A 20774-nucleotide genomic window follows, 5' to 3' on the forward strand; every position below is an offset into this window, starting at 1 on the left:
ATCCCGCTTGGCTCGATATTCTCGAGGCTGGAAGTATTTTGGCCGGTCCCTAGAATATCGAGCCATCGAGTTTGGACTGTACTTATTTAAAAGTATTGAAAAGTTTAGTTAAAAATGCGCCCTCACACATTGACCTTTTTTGGCAACTGTTTTTATTTTTTGTCTTGGTAATGCTAATGTTTGCTTAAATGTCTAGAAACTTGTGATACCTGACTGCTGATAAAAGATCATATCGCATTTTTTCACGTTTCCGTTTGAAAACTGATCTTTTATTGCAAAACGCGTTATTAAGACAAATGAATGTTTCGACAGTGTCCCAAACAATTGAGATGTATTCCATTGTAAGTTATCTTATATGGCTAAACTGAAGGCATTAATGCCAAAATCAGCTGATTCTGAGACAAAATCAAATATCAAAAAAGTATCAAAGCTGTCTATCTGAGAGAGAGCAGCTTTAGTATGTATTTATTGATCAATGATTTTTTTATGATTTGCCTCCAATTTTCACTCCATAAGCCAATGTTTACCCCACGATTGCGCAGTAGTCTGTAACATTTCCTATACCTTATTACCTTTGTAAGTAATTATCAGATTTTCAATGAAAAAAAAACAACATCCCGAGTGCAGCATTAAAATAACTACTTTTTGAGGAAGACACTGATACCACGTTAAAGTGTTGCTGTTTTTCTACCCGGTTGTTGGGTGCCCTCTGTGTCAATCCTTGTGTTTGTGATGCCGCCTTTAACGTCTTAACACTTAGTATCTCGTGCTCAAGACTTAGTATCTCGTGCTCAAGACTTAGTATCTCGTGCGCAAGACTTAGTATCTCGTGCGCAAGACTAGGTATCTCGTACGCAAGACTTAGTATCTCGTACGCACGACTCAGTATCTCGTACGCAAGACTTATTATCTCGTACACACGACTTAATATCTCGTACACACGACTAAGTATCTCGTGCGCAAGACTTATTATCTCGTGCGCAAGACTTAGTATCTCGTGCGCAAGACTAGGTATCTCGTACGCACGACTAAGTATCTTGTACGCACGACTAAGTATCTCGTACGCAAGACTTAGTATTTCGTACACACGACTAAATATCTCGTACACACGACTTAGTATCTCGTGCGCAAGACTTAGTACCCCGTGCGCAAGACTTAGTATCTCGTAAGCACGACTGAGTATCTCGTACGCATGTCTTAGTATCCCGTACACACGACTAAATACCTCGTACGCAAGACTTAGTAACTCATACGCACGACTTAGTATCTCGTGCGCAAGACTAAGTATCTCGTACGCACGACTTAGTATCTCGTACGCGCGACAAAGTATTTCGTACGCACGACTAAGTATCTCGTACGCACTACTAAGAATCTCGTACACACGACTTAGTATCTCGTGCGCAAGACTTAGTATCTCGTGCGCAAGATTTAGTATCTCGTGCTCAAGACTAAGTATCTCGTACGCACGACTTAGTATCTCGTACACACGACTAAGTATCTCGTACTCAAGACTTAGTATCTCGTATGCACGACTAAGTATCTCGTACGCACGACTAAGTATCTTGTACGCACGACTAAGTATATCGTGCGCATGACTTTGTATATCTCGTCCGCACGACTTAGTATCTCGTACGCACGACTTAGTATCTCGTGCGCAAGACTAAGTATCTCGTGCGCACGACTTAGTATCTCGTGCGCTGAACTTAGTATTTCGTATGCAAGACATAGTATCCCGTGCGCAAGACTAAGTATCCCGTGCGCAAGACTTAGTATTTCGTGCGCAAGACTTAGTATTTCGTGCGCAAGACTAAGTATCTCGTACGCACGACTTAGTATCTCGTGCGCAAGACTAAGTATTTCGTGCGCAAGACTAAGTATCTCGTACGCACGACTTAGTATCTCGTGCGCAAGACTTAGTATTTCGTGCGCAAGACTAAGTATCTCGTACGCACGACTTAGTATCTCGTGCGCAAGACTTAGTATTTCGTGCGCAAGACTAAGTATCTCGTACGCACGACTTAGTATCTCGTACGCACGACTTAGTATCTCGTGCGCAAGACTAAGTATCTCGTGCGCACGACTTAGTATCTCGTGCGCTGAACTTAGTATTTCGTGCGCAAGACATAGTATCTCGTGCGCAAGACTTAGTATCTCGTACGCAAGACTTAGTATCTCGTGTGCAAGACTTAGTATCTCGTGTGCAAGACTTAGTATCTCGTACGCAAGACTTAGTATCTCGTGCGCTGAACTTAGTATTTCGTATGCAAGACATAGTATCCCGTGCGCAAGACTAAGTATCTCGTGCGCACGACTTAGTATCTCGTGCGCTGAACTTAGTATTTCGTATGCAAGACATAGTATTTCGTGCGCAAGACTAAGTATCTCGTACGCACGACTTAGTATCTCGTGCGCAAGACTTAGTATTTCGTGCGCAAGACTAAGTATCTCGTACGCACGACTTAGTATCTCGTGCGCAAGACTTAGTATTTCGTGCGCAAGACTAAGTATCTCGTGCGCACGACTTAGTATCTCGTGCGCAAGACTTAGTATCTCGTGCGCAAGACTAAGTATCTCGTACGCAAGACATAGTATCCCGTGCGCAAGACTTAGTATCTCGTGCGCAAGACTAAGTATTTCGTGCGCAAGACTAAGTATCTCGTACGCACGACTTAGTATCTCGTACGCACGACTTAGTATCTCGTGCGCAAGACTAAGTATCTCGTGCGCACGACTTAGTATCTCGTGCGCTGAACTTAGTATTTCGTGCGCAAGACATAGTATCCCGTGCGCAAGACTTAGTATCTCGTGCGCAAGACTAAGTATTTCGTGCGCAAGACTAAGTATCTCGTACGCACGACTTAGTATCTCGTGCGCAAGACTTAGTATTTCGTGCGCAAGACTAAGTATCTCGTACGCACGACTTAGTATCTCGTGCGCACGACTTAGTATTTCGTGCGCAAGACTAAGTATCTCGTACGCACGACTTAGTATCTCGTGCGCAAGACTTAGTATTTCGTGCGCAAGACTAAGTATCTCGTACGCACGACTTAGTATCTCGTGCGCACGACTTAGTATTTCGTGCGCAAGACTAAGTATCTCGTACGCACGACTTAGTATCTCGTGCGCAAGACTTAGTATTTCGTGCGCAAGACTAAGTATCTCGTACGCACGACTTAGTATCTCGTGCGCAAGACTTAGTATTTCGTGCGCAAGACTAAGTATCTCGTACGCACGACTTAGTATCTCGTGCGCAAGACTTAGTATTTCGTGCGCAAGACTAAGTATCTCGTACGCACGACTTAGTATCTCGTGCGCAAGACTTAGTATCTCGTGCGCAAGACTAAGTATCTCGTGCGCACGACTTAGTATCTCGTGCGCAAGACTTACTATCTCGTGCGCACGACTTACTATCTCGTGCGCAAGACTAAGTATCACGTACGCACGACTTAGTATCTCGTGCGCAAGACTTAGTATCACATATGCACGACTAATTATCTCGTACGCACGACTAAGTATCTCGAACACACGACTAAGTATCTTTTGCGCACGACTTTGTATATCTCGTACGCACGACTTAGTATCTCGTACGTACGACTAAGTATGTCGTGCTCTAAACTTAGTATCACTTACGCACGACTAAGGATCTCGTACGCAAGAAATAGTATCTTATGCGCAAGACTTAGTATCTCGTGCGCAAGACTAAGTATTTCGTGCGCAAGACTAAGTATCTCGTACGCACGACTTAGTATCTCGTACGCAAGACTTTGTATGTTGTACGCACGTCTTAGTATGTCGTGCGCACGACATGAAAACAACAACAACATTCACAGGTTACCTCTGTGCAAACGTACGACTGCCGTCCAAATATTTGTTGGCTAAGGAAATATTTAACCATAGAATTGTAAAGTTTCTCCACTGTGACAAAAAGACAGTCGGCTTTGTTCCGCACATATTTCGGCTATTGATACATATAAATACATAGTGTCATATGTGGACTCAGTACGTTCCCTTCTTCCTACGCTTGGAAGAGTATTCTCCAGTATAGGGTGCTATTGAAAGGCAAAAAGTGTCCGACTCTGTGCTCCAACTTAATTCATGGTGGCTAAAAATAGAACAATGGTTTCCGGACGATAACTCATGAAAGGCTAAGTGACAGATTTGAACATTTTTTGGTACACAGGTGTAACATCAGAAGATACAGGTCAAGTTCGATATTGGGGCTGGTGGGGCCAAGGTCAAGGTCACTGTTACTAAAAATAGAAAAATGGTTTCTGCTTCATAACTTTAATTGGGCATGAGATATTGTGATGAAACTTGCTGTATAGGCAGCCTCTGTGAAGACAATGCTTGTGATTGAAAATTGGGCCAGTGGAGTAAAGGTTTTTGTGCACTGTTACGAAAATAGAAAAACCGTTTCCGGACAAACAATACATGCATGATAAAAGAAGATGCAATGTGCAGTAACCTTGGAGTTATGGCCTCTTTTCATAGGAATGGTTTGCCATTCCTGTGTCCAGGTGGCATTTTTGGGGTATTCGTCACTCCTGTGACAGCTCTAGTTTATGTTGTTACTGCTTGGATTTAATATTTGCATTTTTGTTTGTGAATAGACTAGATTGTGAAATTAAAAATCCAGCAAAATAATGAATAATACGGGTTATCCAATTATTAAATAATGAAGTCGCAAAATTAGAAAAACCAAAAAGACTGCTCATCAATGTGACCAATCTACAGTATTTGGCACTTTGTTAATTGTATAATTCTCTCTTAGCTGAGCTGGTCCAACTCCCTGCCTCGTAGATGCCTATGAGCAATAATGAGAATGTGAAGAAGGTTGTATTGCCACGGGGGAAGAAGTACTCAGGTGGAACGGGAATTTATCCAGCAGGCGCATAACGGGGCGTACTCCCTGAAGAACAAGAACAGTCAGAATATACAGGTTGTAAAGGTAAGTTGATGATGGGTATAATTTGTCAGAAAGTGTGATCTTTAATTAGTTTGAGGTCAGTACCAGTTTGTAAAATAATTCTGAAAAACATATTGAAAATGGCAAAATTGATGTTCATTGGCAATCATATATTCTGTGCTTTAGAACATCAAATTTATCAGTATTAACATCTCAGTATTAGCATCACTGATAATTCTTTAAAGCCTTTTTTTAACTTTTAAAAACATAATAAAAAGAATGAATAACTGACGATAGTCCATAAAATAAAGTTGTCATTTAAAGGTTGGCTTTCCAAATAGTTGACTGCAATTTCATATCAGGGCGGCGTTCGGGGGTATTAATCACCTTCAGTGATAGCTCTAGTTCAGTATGTACTGTTTGTTATATCAAAGTTAAATGTATATGAACCAATATAAGTATGCATGTTTTCTAAACAGTGAATAAACATACTCTTTTGTAAGAGCAATGGATCCCCCTGCCAACCTTATGGGAATTTTCATTGATAAGTGTGGGAATCTGTTTTACAGGACTTTGTCCAGTGTGACATAGAAAGGATATCTGCATCCAACATTGTCCAGCCTTCAACCAACCAGGAGAACTACTTTTTCTTGAATCCCTACATCTTTTGGCTCACAATGCAAATGTAGGTAAGCTGCATTTACAATTTTCAACGTACATCCTGCTAAAGCGATTGTCACATGAAAAATGTTGCGTGAATTAAAATTCCGCATTAATCCGTGCTGTAAGGACATCTCATCCTAAACCACTTCGACAATTTTGATAAAACTTCACAGATATATTTTTTGACGGTCAATTTGATCACAGAAATGCCTTCCATTCAGAGCTCATATTACTAAGAAAGTATTCTTGACAAAAACCGTATGCCTAGAACTTAAAATTTTGTTGTGTAAGATTGTCTATTGGTTTTCTACAAAGAAAACATTTGAAGCTCTGGGGTCAAAATCTACCATGCCCTTGGTGTTGCTTGTTTAAAAAAAAACCATAGAAAACTTTGAAAATCTTTTGCCTAAATCAGCTGGGCCTGACCCTTGATAATTTGTTTGTAGCAACATATAGTCGTCCTCACCCAAGTGTGTTCATACTATGCCCCAGGGGTCAAAACTTGTCCGGACCTGTGTATCACCAGTTTCTTATGTACCTCCTAACCCTTTCTTTGAAACCATTATACTTATACTCTTGTTATTTGGTTTGTATAATATGATGGAACTCTACCATGTTTATTAAAATGGGTCAAAACTGGCCCCGCCATGGCGGTCACAAGTTTTCTATATAACAATTTATATAAAAATTACTTTGAAAATAATCTTATCCCAAACCATAGGCCTACATCAGACCTTTGATAATGTGTATGTTGCATCATAAAGTGGTTTCTAACATGTATGAACACATTTTGTTCTGGGGTTCACAAGTAGCTTACATACTTCAGAGTAATCATTGAAAATCTTTAATATTTGGTATGTAGAAATTTAATATTATGATGGCTCAATTAAAATCTGCTCTTAAACCTCATGGGCAAGATTTATGATATTTGGTATTCAGCATCATGTACTGGCCCTTTACCAAAATTGACCAACTAATGTCCCTGGAATAAAAGGTTGCACAGCCCCAGCGGTCACAAGTTTTCAATATACTTTAAAATGCTAAAATATCCCTGGTCCAGTCATGGCGGTCCCCGAATTTCTATTAATTTCTATAGTTATACCATGAACATAATATTCTCTAAACCTGCATGGCCAAGACCTTCATATTTCGTATGTAGTCTCTTGTCGTGACCCTTAACTAAGATTGTTAAAAATTATTTCCATGGGGGCCACCCACTGGACTGTTTGATCATTTAAATTAGCTGACCGATATGGGGCCCTTTTATTTTGAGTAAATGACCGGTTCATCCATCTTTTAGTTTATTTATTCAATCCTTGCCTTCTTTAATGTTTTATTCAGATATTTATTCTTTTCATGATCTTATTTCAGTCGGCCATTCTATATCAGCCATCATCCTGCGTGCTCAAGTTCCAGCCTTCAAGACCTTCCTCCCAGACCATTTGTACATCACGGCACAGGTCACACGCGCCCCCTTCAAGAAACGCAATCATCTTAGTCTGTTCCAGCCTGCAAGACCTTCCTCCCAGACCATTTGTACATCACGGCGCAGGACACACACGCCCCCTTCAAGAAACACAATCATCTTAGTCTGTTCCAGCCTGCAAGACCTTCCTCCCAGACCATTTGTACATCACGGCGCAGGTCACACGCGCCCCCTTCGAGAAACGCAATCATCTTAGTCTGTTCCAGCCTGCAAGACCTTCCTCCCAGACCATTTGTACATCACGGCGCGCAGGTCACACGCGCCCCCTTCGAGAAACGCAATCATTTTGGTCTGTTCCAGCCTGCAAGACCTTCCTCCCAGACCATTTGTACATCACGGCGCAGGTCACACGCGCCCCCTTCGAGAAACGCAATCATCTTAGTCTGTTCCAGCCTGCAAGACCTTCCTCCCAGACCATTTGTACATCACGGCGCAGGTCACACGCGCCCCCTTCGAGAAACGCAATCATCTTAGTCTGTTCCAGCCTGCAAGACCTTCCTCCCAGACCATTTGTACATCACGGCGCAGGTCACACGCGCCCCCTTCGAGAAACGCAATCATCTTAGTCTGTTCCAGCCTGCAAGACCTTCCTCCCAGACCATTTGTACATCACGGCGCAGTTCACACGCGCCCCCTTCGAGAAACGCAATCATCTTAGTCTGTTCCAGCCTGCAAGACCTTCCTCCCAGACCATTTGTACATCACGGCGCAGGTCACACGCGCCCCCTTCGAGAAACGCAATCATCTTAGTCTGTTCCAGCCTGCAAGACCTTCCTCCCAGACCATTTGTACATCACGGCGCAGGTCACACGCGCCCCCCTTCGAGAAACGCAATCATCTTAGTCTGTTCCAGCCTGCAAGACCTTCCTCCCAGACCATTTGTACATCACGGCGCAGGTCACACGCGCCCCCTTCGAGAAACGCAATCATCTTAGTCTGTTCCAGCCTGCAAGACCTTCCTCCCAGACCATTTGTACATCACGGCGCAGGACACACGCGCCCCCTTCAAGAAACGCAATCATCTTAGTCTGTTCCAGCCTGCAAGACCTTCCTTCCAGACCATTTGTACATCACTGCGCAGGTCACACGCGCCCCCTTCAAGAAACGCAATCATCTTAGTCTGTTCCAGCCTGCAAGACCTTCCTCCCAGACCATTTGTACATCACGGCGCAGGTCACAAGCGCCCCCTTCAAGAAACGCAATCATCTTAGTCTGTTCCAGCCTGCAAGACCTTCCTCCCAGACCATTTGTACATCACGGCGCAGGACACACGCGCCCCCCTTCGAGAAACGCAATCATCTTAGTCTGTTCCAGCCTGCAATACCTTCCTCCCAGACCATTTGTACATCACGGCGCAGGACACACGCGCCCCCTTCGAGAAACGCAATCATCTTAGTCTGTTCCAGCCTGCAAGACCTTCCTCCCAGACCATTTGTACATCACGGCGCAGGACACACGCGCCCCCTTCAAGAAACGCAATCATCTTAGTCTGTTCCAGCCTGCAAGACCTTCCTCCCAGACCATTTGTACATCACGGCGCAGGACACACACGCCCCTTCAAGAAACACAATCATCTTAGTCTGTTCCAGCCTGCAAGACCTTCCTCCCAGACCATTTGTACATCACGGCGCAGGTCACACGCGCCCCCTTCGAGAAACGCAATCATCTTAGTCTGTTCCAGCCTGCAAGACCTTCCTCCCAGACCATTTGTACATCACGGCGCGCAGGTCACACGCGCCCCCTTCGAGAAACGCAATCATTTTAGTCTGTTCCAGCCTGCAAGACCTTCCTCCCAGACCATTTGTACATCACGGCGCGCAGGTCACACGCGCCCCCTTCGAGAAACGCAATCATTTTAGTCTGTTCCAGCCTGCAAGACCTTCCTCCCAGACCATTTGTACATCACGGCGCAGGTCACACGCGCCCCCTTCGAGAAACGCAATCATCTTAGTCTGTTCCAGCCTGCAAGACCTTCCTCCCAGACCATTTGTACATCACGGCGCAGGTCACACGCGCCCCCTTCGAGAAACGCAATCATCTTAGTCTGTTCCAGCCTGCAAGACCTTCCTCCCAGACCATTTGTACATCACGGCGCAGGTCACACGCGCCCCCTTCGAGAAACGCAATCATCTTAGTCTGTTCCAGCCTGCAAGACCTTCCTCCCAGACCATTTGTACATCACGGCGCAGTTCACACGCGCCCCCTTCGAGAAACGCAATCATCTTAGTCTGTTCCAGCCTGCAAGACCTTCCTCCCAGACCATTTGTACATCACGGCGCAGGTCACACGCGCCCCCTTCGAGAAACGCAATCATCTTAGTCTGTTCCAGCCTGCAAGACCTTCCTCCCAGACCATTTGTACATCACGGCGCAGGTCACACGCGCCCCCTTCGAGAAACGCAATCATCTTAGTCTGTTCCAGCCTGCAAGACCTTCCTCCCAGACCATTTGTACATCACGGCGCAGGTCACACGCGCCCCCTTCGAGAAACGCAATCATCTTAGTCTGTTCCAGCCTGCAAGACCTTCCTCCCAGACCATTTGTACATCACGGCGCAGGACACACGCGCCCCCTTCAAGAAACGCAATCATCTTAGTCTGTTCCAGCCTGCAAGACCTTCCTTCCAGACCATTTGTACATCACGGCGCAGGTCACACGCGCCCCCTTCAAGAAACGCAATCATCTTAGTCTGTTCCAGCCTGCAAGACCTTCCTCCCAGACCATTTGTACATCACGGCGCAGGACACACGCGCCCCCCTTCGAGAAACGCAATCATCTTAGTCTGTTCCAGCCTGAAAGACCTTCCTCCCAGACCATTTGTACATCACGGCGCAGGACACACGCGCCCCCCTTCGAGAAACGCAATCATCTTAGTCTGTTCCAGCCTGCAATACCTTCCTCCCAGACCATTTGTACATCACGGCGCAGGTCACACGCGCCCCCTTCGAGAAACGCAATCATCTTAGTCTGTTCCAGCCTGCAAGACCTTCCTCCCAGACCATTTGTACATCACGGCGCAGGACACACGCGCCCCCTTCGAGAAACGCAATCATCTTAGTCTGTTCCAGCCTGCAAGACCTTCCTCCCAGACCATTTGTACATCACGGCGCAGGTCACACGCGCCCCCTTCGAGAAACGCAATCATCTTAGTCTGTTCCAGCCTGCAAGACCTTCCTCCCAGACCATTTGTACATCACGGCGCAGGTCACACGCGCCCCCTTCGAGAAACGCAATCATCTTAGTCTGTTCCAGCCTGCAAGACCTTCCTCCCAGACCATTTGTACATCACGGCGCAGGTCACACGCGCCCCCTTCGAGAAACGCAATCATCTTAGTCTGTTCCAGCCTGCAAGACCTTCCTCCCAGACCATTTGTACATCCCGGCGCAGGTCACACGCGCCCCCTTCGAGAAACGCAATCATCTTAGTCTGTTCCAGCCTGCAAGACCTTCCTCCCAGACCATTTGTACATCCCGGCGCAGGTCACACGCGCCCTCTTCGAGAAACGCAATCATCTTAGTCTGTTCCAGCCTGCAAGACCTTCCTCCCAGACCATTTGTACATCCCGGCGCAGGTCACACGCGCCCCCTTCAAGAAACGCAATCATCTTAGTCTGCTCCAGCCTGCAAGACCTTCCTCCCAGACCATTTGTACATCCCGGCGCAGGTCACACGCGCCCCCTTCAAGAAACACAATCATCTTAGTCTGTTCCAGCCTGCAAGACCTTCCTCCCAGACCATTTGTACATCACGGCGCAGGTCACACGCGCCCCCTTCAAGAAACGCAATCATCTTAGTCTGTTCCAGCCTGCAAGACCTTCCTCCCAGACCATTTGTACATCACGGCGCAGGTCACACGCGCCCCCTTCAAGAAACGCAATCATCTTAGTCTGTTCCAGCCTGCAAGACCTTCCTCCCAGACCATTTGTACATCACGGCGCAGGTCACACGCGCCCCCTTCGAGAAACGCAATCATCTTAGTCTGTTCCAGCCTGCAAGACCTTCCTCCCAGACCATTTGTACATCACGGCGCAGGTCACACGCGCCCCCTTCGAGAAACGCAATCATCTTAGTCTGTTCCAGCCTGCAAGACCTTCCTCCCAGACCATTTGTACATCACGGCGCAGGACACACGCGCCCCCTTCGAGAAACGCAATCATCTTAGTCTGTTCCAGCCTGCAAGACCTTCCTCCCAGACCATTTGTACATCACGGCGCAGGACACACGCGCCCCCTTCGAGAAACGCAATCATCTTAGTCTGTTCCAGCCTGCAAGACCTTCCTCCCAGACCATTTGTACATCACGGCGCAGGTCACACGCGCCCCCTTCAAGAAACGCAATCATCTTAGTCTGTTCCAGCCTGCAAGACCTTCCTCCTAGACCATTTGTACATCACGGCGCAGGACACACGCGCCCCCTTCAAGAAACGCAATCATCTTAGTCTGTTCCAGCCTGCAAGACCTTCCTCCCAGACCATTTGTACATCACGGCGCAGGACACACGCGCCCCCTTCAAGAAACGCAATCATCTTAGTCTGTTCCAGCCTGCAAGACCTTCCTCCCAGACCATTTGTACATCACGGCGCATGTCACACGCGCCCCCTTCAAGAAACGCAATCATCTTAGTCTGTTCCAGCCTGCAAGACCTTCCTCCCAGACCATTTGTACATCACGGCGCAGGTCACACGCGCCCCCTTCAAGAAACGCAATCATCTTAGTCTGTTCCAGCCTGCAAGACCTTCCTCCCAGACCATTTGTACATCACGGCGCAGGACACACGCGCCCCCTTCAAGAAACGCAATCATCTTAGTCTGTTCCAGCCTGCAAGACCTTCCTCCCAGACCATTTGTACATCACGGCGCAGGTCACACGCGCCCCCTTCAAAAAACACAATCATCTTAGTCTGTTCCAGCCTGCAAGACCTTCCTCCCAGACCATTTGTACATCACGGCGCAGGACACACGCGCCCCCTTCAAGAAACGCAATCATCTTAGTCTGTTCCAGCCTGCAAGACCTTCCTCCCAGACCATTTGTACATCACGGCGCAGGACACACGCGCCCCCTCAAGAAACGCAATCATCTTAGTCTGTTCCAGCCTGCAAGACCTTCCTCCCAGACCATTTGTACATCACGGCGCAGGTCACACGCGCCCCCTTCAAGAAACGCAATCATCTTAGTCTGTTCCAGCCTGCAAGACCTTCCTCCCAGACCATTTGTACATCACGGCGCAGGTCACAAGCGCCCCCTTCAAGAAACACAATCATCTTAGTCTGTTCCAGCCTGCAAGACCTTCCTCCCAGACCATTTGTACATCACGGCGCAGGTCACTCGCGCCCCCTTCAAGAAACGCAATCATCTTAGTCTGTTCCAGCCTGCAAGACCTTCCTCCCAGACCATTTGTACATCACGGCGTCAACAATGCAGAACTCCGGTAATATGTTTTGAAATACATTTTTTTATATTTTTGTGTCTTTTTCGCCTGCGTGGCATTACTGACATATCGGGATTGCATTGTACGGCTAGTAACAGATACCGTTCTTTATTTAAGGTCAATTGGCCATGGTCAAAGTCATTGTGCAAATTCAAAGTATTGGCGTTTCCGATATTTAACTTTAAACAACTTGGCGAATAGCCTTTAAAGCTGCACTCTCACAGACTGAACGTTTTGACAACTTTTTTATTTTTTTATCTTGAAACGAGCCGATTTTTGCGAAAATACATGAAAATCAGTTACTTAGGAATGCTGACAAAAAATTAGATCGCAGATTTTTATATTCAAGTTCAAAAACTGATGTTATAATTATTTTTCTTAAACAGTTAGTACCGTTTTAATGCATAAAACATTTATTTTCCTAAGCAAATATGAAAAACTGTGATATGATCTTTTGTGAGCAATCTTTTATTACTGGTTTGCAGATATTTATGCAAAAATTTGCTCTTTCCAAGACAAAAAAAGTTGTCAAAACGGCCAATCTGTGAGAGTACAGCTTTTTTAATGTTGGTATGCACATTGATCTTTTTCAATATCTCACTCGTTAAGACATTTGTGGCAGCAGTCTAATGGCAAGGTCATGGTCATCTTTACTGGAACAATTAGTCTGAAAGCCTAGAATGCCCACTTTTTATGATCTGTCCTGATGATCTACTATATTGTAGGGATGCAAACGAATGGCAAAAGTGATATTCGAATATTCGGTAATTCTTTCGATCGAATATTCGAACACCAAAATGAACCTTTAAGAATTGTAGTAAACTATTATTATTCACTAAAGTAATAGTGGGGGCCCTGTTACCCTTCCTGGTCGTATTCGGTACACGCGACGGACCCTTATTGTTCCACAAATTAGCCTCTGAATTTCCCATTTACAAAATATATCCCAAGAAAAAGCAATATATCTTTAACAAAAAAACAAACCTCTGCGTTCATTTTTGTAAAAAAATGTAAAATAAGATCAGGGAATTGCGTTTGTCCCGGTTAAATGACGATATGCGGCAACGTGGGACTTGCAGCCTCGTTCTGGGATTGATGTTTACGAAATATATTTATAGAAAACGACACCATGTCTAAACGTCGCTTTTGTCTTAGGTATTGTACAACAATACAGGACATATATCCTTAAACGTTAAACCATACACTTTCAGTTAATTTTTGTACGCAAGAGCGTTATATTGAAAACATGGAAACAGTAACTAGCACATGTCCTTCGTATCATCAAGGCGATTTGAGCAATATCGCCAAGCTTGATTAGCAGTGAAGACAAAACATTGGTATAAAGGCCGATCTCTTAAACCCTTAATTGGCATGGTCATTTAAATGTACCCAAAATAATTGGAATGTGTTTTATGTCACTTGTCTAACAGCCAGTAAATGCAAAATTACGGGGACTGTTTATAGTTCCGATATATCCGATATGACGCGTGTATAGTGTCATCAAGTTCACACCTATGGCATTAGGGGTCGTTGTAAAAACAAGACAGACGAAGTTGACAGTTGTAGGCAAAAAGTTTATTAATTTATTATTTCAACAAAAACATCGAATATTCGAATACCTATTTTGACATTCGAATACCAAACGTTCGATCGAATAATCGAATATTTGAATATTCGTTTGCATCCCTACTATATTGGCAATCCCGAGAGATTAGCAGGATTTAAGTTTTAACTCAGTTTGATAAAAAGCGAAAAGCTAGATAATTAAAACTTTATTTTACAATGAATTTGAAGAAAGTTAGATGTCCGTGTACATGATGTAGCACGAGGGTGTGGTCTTGTGTGGGGGAATCGGCAAACCTGATAGAACCCCTTGTCCAGCTTGGTAATTACAAACCAATTTTGCATGCACCCAAGCCGGAAATCGAACCCGGGTTGAGACAAACATATTTATGCAAACTTCAACAAACAGCCGAGTATGTTGCAATCTACAACTAACAACCTTTAATATTTTACTTGCAGCCTGGTGCGTGCCGTCCTATTACGAAGAGCAGTGCTTGGAGCAGACATGAGACCAGCACCCTTCGGGACGTCGGTTGAAATCCCCCGCCAATCACAAAATATGGCCAAGAAAGACCTTCTACTGGTGAGATTCTAGGAATGATGATTACCTTTTTCCTGGAAGAAATTGTCCTTTGTCCTAATCAAATTTAAAGAGTATAAAATAATTTTAGATCAAGGTCAATGGTAGTTGATACTTTCATGCATAATTTTTTTTTCGCTTTAACGTCAGTTCCTGGATCCGTTCCTAAACTGTTTACCTACTACCAGCACATTGTTTTACAATTACTGCCTTTTCCAGCGATTGTGTCTTCTAAATTCTAATTTATTCCTTAGCAACTATCTACATCCATATCTACCAATGACTTCATAAGCAACCATTGTCAAGGCAGTAGTCTGCTGCCATTGCCATCACATCCATTGTCCATGTGAACAACTGGCTTACAATGTCTTGACTTGAGGAACAGTACTGATTTCCCTTTACAATAACCAACCTCCTTAATTAGCAATCATCATATATCTTGGCAACCACTTACTCCCTAACTAACAGCAACATCCTTACTCACCATTGACATATTGTTTATTTTAATCAAATGAGCAATATAGGGCTATTTCGACCCTCTTGTTGTAAACTATATGCTTACTTTTTGTATCATACATTTCCAGCATCACGGAGAAAAGGCCAGGATAACGATTCAAGTACAGACACCAGAGAAGTGCCTACCCATCCCCGCCATCGAAAAAATAAAATGAATATCATTATGCATTTGAACTTAAAACAGCATTAATAGTCACACGACAAACACAATGCTTGTTCTGACTGCTGCAGCTATTCTACTACAAGACAGTGAACATTTTGTGATTATTTCAGTGCAAATGATTCCTTCACTTCAAGAACTAGCCTCGCTTATCAAGTGGAAAAACGTGTTATCCATCATTTGGAACTCCTCGGCCATTTCTTATTGAAAACAACCTCGCATGTTTGCCAGTTCATGAGAAGAATTAGTTCGTAAAATTTTAGGTAATATTATTTATTAAATGTAGTGTTTTGGCGTGTTTTTATATCTCACTTTAATTTAATTGCCAGTGAAGTGTATGATTGCACACACAATTAAGATTTCCTAGAGTAAAGTGTTTAAGTTTAACTAAAAGAAATTACTACGCGATCTACATGCAGCGTAGTTAAAGTGTACCTATTTCTGACATTGTAAACCGGCCATATACGTCCGAGGTTGTTTTCGATGGAAAATGGCCGAGGAGTTTCGAATGATTATCCATACATACATGCGTGATTGTTAATACATTTGGATGTCATATCACTTTTCTAAAAAAAAATTGGATAGAAAACAGTGCGTTTGTAACTTTTGCACGTAAACGTACTCTATTTTTATCGAATATGAAATGCATATATTTGTACATCTGTCTGTCCATCCTATATCTGGCCTTATTCCCTGGCTGTCTCTCCATCATGTATGCCTTGTTTGAAATCAGGGGCCCCACCCCTCCCCATAATCATCCCTGCCTACTGTCCAGCCATTTTCGAACCAAATCCTTTTCTTGACCCACCTTTATTGTCCTAAATCCCCTGCCCTGCCCCACACCCTGACCTGTTGTCCACTGTCATTCTAACCCAAATCCACCTTTTACTTAAACATATTTGAATTAAGGTCCAGCCCATAGCATTCCTCTTTTCTTCGGCAGACAGATATGCAATTAGGTGTGTAGTGCTTAGTTATATAGTTATCAGGGACATGGACATTTTGTCTTGGAAAATTGTTTTGCATATGTTTGGAATGAAGACACTTGAATTTTGAGAGATTTCGACTAGTGCATTAAATACAAGAATGTCCATAACACTGACCAAGAGGCAAACAAAGATATACATTGGGCCTATTCAGTAGTTTGTTAAAGTTAACAACGTTGTTAACGTCATCATTGTTAACTTTTAAATCTTTATTCCTGTGGAAGTTTAATTGATACATTTGTGAGCTGCAGTATTTCTTACAAGAATTTAGACATCTGTTAACACGACCCATTACAGTTAGATATATGAGCATATCTTCAAATAATTCACGTTTGAAAGTTAACAACAAAGTCGTTCAACACATTCTTTGCTTTAACAACTTCTGAACATTCGGCCCATTAACAGATCTCGTAGGAATATTGAAATGAGGTTGAATACTTTAATACAATTCGAATGCATCTAAATTTGGACATTATAAACTATTTTATCACACTGCCCTTGGTGCGACATTCTTAGTTCATTTATAAGTGATGTGACATTCTTAAATTTTGTTTTGACATATTTTTTATGTGACATTCATGAATTTTGTTTTGTCTTATTTTTTGTGACATTCTGTTGTTGTTGTTGTTGTTGTTGTTGTTGTTGTTGTTAACTTTCTGTGTTTGATTTGTCAATCTTATGTTTCATTTACATTCTATGTGACAGTTTTCTTTTTTGTAACTTTCAATGCATTATATTTTCTCTGTGTTTCTGATTTCAAAGATCGTGACATTCATGAATTTTGTTTTCTTATTTTTTTTGTGACATTCTATTGTTGTTGTTGTTGTTGTTGTTAACCTTCAGTTTTTGATTTGTCAAACTTGTTTTATTTACATTCTATGTGACAGTTTTCTTTTTTGTTACTTTCAATGCATTATCTTCTCTCAGTGTTTCTGATTTCTAAGATCGTGACATTCATGAATTTTGTTTTGTCTTATGTTTTGTGACATTCTGTTGTTGTTGTTAACTTTCTGTGTGTGATTTGTCAATCTTATGTTTTATTTACTTTCTATGTGACAGTTTTCTTTCTGGTAACTTTCAATGCATTATCTTCAACCTTTATTAAGTCAATGAATTGGGATGAATCATAAAGAATTTCAATCTTGTTGGTGTTTAAAGATCCACCTCCTGCCACTCATCTACGGAATGCCGTTAGGGCCATCGCCTATATATGAGTGTTGATCAAAAACGCGATATTCGAAAGTATGATGATGAAACGCGATAGTACGATGGTGAACACACGACAGTACGATAAAGAAAACACGACAGTACGATGTTGACAACGCGAACACACGAAACTATGATGGTGAAAACACGATATCTATAGTTTATCGCATTATCATCATCTTTCTGTCATATTATTGCGTTTTCGTTATCGTACTGTCGCGTTTTCATCATCGTACTATCGAGTATCGCGTTTCAAATCAACACATTCATAGGCGATGGCCCTTACGGCATTCCGTACTTATCCGACACACAACCCATGTGTCAGATTTTGCGTTGCTAATGTGTTTAGGAGTTTAAGAACTTGTTTTAATTATTAAAAAGGGTGGAGCAAGCGATTTCTTCTTAGTGCAGAGTAAACAAATATATTATATATGAGTTAGAGGGAAACCTATTTTTAGCAAACTGGGAACAAAATAAAGACGTACGGTCTGTTTAGTTGTAGAAAGGGCGTGATACTTATTAGGGATGAAAATGTAGGTCATAATCTAAAATCAAAATACTGTTTGTATATAACAGAGATTTGCATCGAGTTAATTATTGAGTTCCGTTGGTAATGTTTCAAAGCATCTCGCTGACGAGGCGATCCTCCACCGGCTCCAGTCTCTGTCGGAAGTTTACAAGGTGCACGTCACAAAGCCCATTTCGGAACAGCTGATGACGTCACTCTCCAATATTTAAATGCATAATGAAAGCAACTCGCGGCGCAACAAGCACCATTTAAAGTTGCACTCTCACAGATTGATCGTTTTAACACATTTTTTTTTATCTTTGAACAAGTCGATTTATGCGAAAATGCATGGAGGCCAGTGCTTTTAGACTGCTGACAAAAACTATGATTGCAGATTTTCATATTTAAGTTCAAAAATTAATGTATTATGCATTTTACCTAATCCGTTAGTAACGCTTTTAGCCGTAAAACATTATTTTCGAACGAAAATATGAATATTTGCGATCTGATCTTTTGTCAGTAGTCTTAAATTACTGTAGCTAAGGAACTTCGACCTGTCGGTCTGCTGGTCGCGGTCAAATGTCGACTCTGTCCAGGTTCTCTGGAAAGCAGGTACGTGGGACGTACCGTGGTTCAGACTTAGGCAGAATATGAGGGGCCTTCACTCAAATGAGGATGATTTTGCCTCAATACATCCCATATCGAATGCTTGGAGTCTCAATCGAGCCTATTAGGAAAAAAAACTAGATCCTAGAACAAAAAGTGCATATAAGTGCGTTCTTCATCAGATCAAACGGGGACAAATACGTTAACGTAGACGTTTAGTTCTCCTTTATCATATATGTAAAAGGTTTAATTTAATTCACGTGCGTGCTTTCATCTGTCCATGAACATTATACTGCAACTGACTCTCTGCGGATATACACCGGAAGCACTTCAGTCCATGGGCGGAAAGTTTAATGCGGTCCTCGCTATTATAGGTGGCCCGGTGAGGCTGTCTGGCGAATGGAAGGGTGAGGGCTACATCCTTCAATCGCCCCGATCGCGGTGAATAAGTACATGCGAAGCGTGGACGTCGTCCAGGATCTGCTCAAAGTGGATCTCTGTTACTTATTTGAAATTCCTTTGACTATTAATTTTATTTAGATATTACCCGAAATGACAAAATTTAATTGAAACAAGAAAATAACAAATTTCAGCATAAAAACGTGTCAGTGTTTTCATGTTCAGACATTTTCAAATGACCGTTTTTTGACGCATTTTTCTTGTCAATCTTTTCTTACAACTCAAATTAAGAAGTCATTTTCAGTTCAGCAATGTTTTACAACGACATTCAAATATCGCATGTTTCACAATTTGTGAAAATATGTGAACTGTCATATAAAGATCGAATACACAGGCAATGTTCACACAAAAGTTGTCTTATACGTCTTCTGTACAACATACATTTGGAAGTGTTTTTGACTAGTACAGTATTGTTCCGTTGTTCATTCGTCTGTCGGTTATTTGGACACACGTCCTACCACGTGTCAGGTTTACACACTCACGTTATTTCTTTATAGTTTGCTTGAAAGTTACACAGATGTAAACCTCTAAAACCGTCCAAGTTTATTTTTTATTTCAATATTGGAGAATAAAAGTACGCGGAAATGCATGATTTCCGACTACAAATTGTTAAAACTTTCTTGATGGAGTAACCCCAGCTCATACCATATACTTTCGGTTCTGATTAAGGGGTGTATGTCAAAAGATTGCGCCCCCAAGTTACGCACCCTCTAACGTCAATTGCTTGATCCACCCCTGTACATGTATGTTATAATCAAACATGAAATAATTTTAAAGTACGATATATACATATTTCTGTCGTGGTTAAATTGCTTTTACGACGGGAACAGACATAGAAGACAAAACACTCGTGTCTGGCTATGTCGGCAGATCTGTCGATATGGAGGAGTGACTCATGAATAACGCAGAAGTAGCGCGGAGTAACATTAGAGAATCACGAAGTTGTTCATTTCGTCAGAATTTCGAGCGATAACTAACGTGCATCCAGATCATGTTTTTTATACGAATGTTGTGTGAATGTCATACGATTGCCGATTTTACATGTTGGCAAAAACTCGAAGAATCTGTCGTGGCATAAATAAGGTATTCCGTATTCAAGCCTCGACGGATGTTTCGACGAGACACTTTTTGTTCTTACGACTGTCGTACAACATTGCAAGACAAGCCAGAAACCTCCCAAATGTTTGTCAAGCACCTGCAGTTTGCTGTCTGGTTCCATTGTGACCTTGAAAAATATATACTAACCTTCGGAGGAATAGCAAGTTGTTGCATTGCATTTTGTACAAGTCCCATCTGATTCAAACACAAATAAATTCAATTTACATTTAGTTTTAAAAAAGAAACATATATCAAAGGAGTTCACTTTGAAGGAATGTGGAGCACAAAGTTATGGTTATACAAACTAGACAACTACAAATTGCCATCAACAAATTTCATAAGTTCGCCCTCTTCCGTGAATACTTTTATACTACAATCTTGTTAATATATAAAGGTTATTTGGTAATAAAAGACATTTGCAGCCTTTAACTTAGGACAAATCCCTGATACCATTTACCAATACAGTTATTTGACAAATTATGGCAACAAAGACAATTAAATATAAAGCTTAAATCCATTCACTTCCATCCAAAACAAACCAAGTTCTAATGCAAAGCAAATATTTGCTTTAATCTCTTTATTTCTAGTGAAAGAATAAGGGCGAAAAAACT

General features: G+C 42.5%; 1 long non-coding RNA gene across 1 annotated transcript; it reads left to right on the plus strand.

The window, feature by feature from the left end:
• Nucleotides 1-12431: 12431 nt before the first annotated feature.
• On the plus strand, nt 12432-15846 carry LOC128241680 (uncharacterized). The gene is made up of 3 exons (XR_008262431.1): nt 12432-12481; nt 14504-14627; nt 15209-15846. It is a non-coding gene; the product is annotated as an uncharacterized LOC128241680 (long non-coding RNA).
• The last annotated feature ends 4928 nt before the right edge of the window (nt 15847-20774 follow it).

This window comes from Mya arenaria, chromosome 7, assembly GCF_026914265.1.
Source record: "Mya arenaria isolate MELC-2E11 chromosome 7, ASM2691426v1".
Taxonomy (NCBI): Eukaryota; Metazoa; Mollusca; class Bivalvia; order Myida; family Myidae; genus Mya; species Mya arenaria.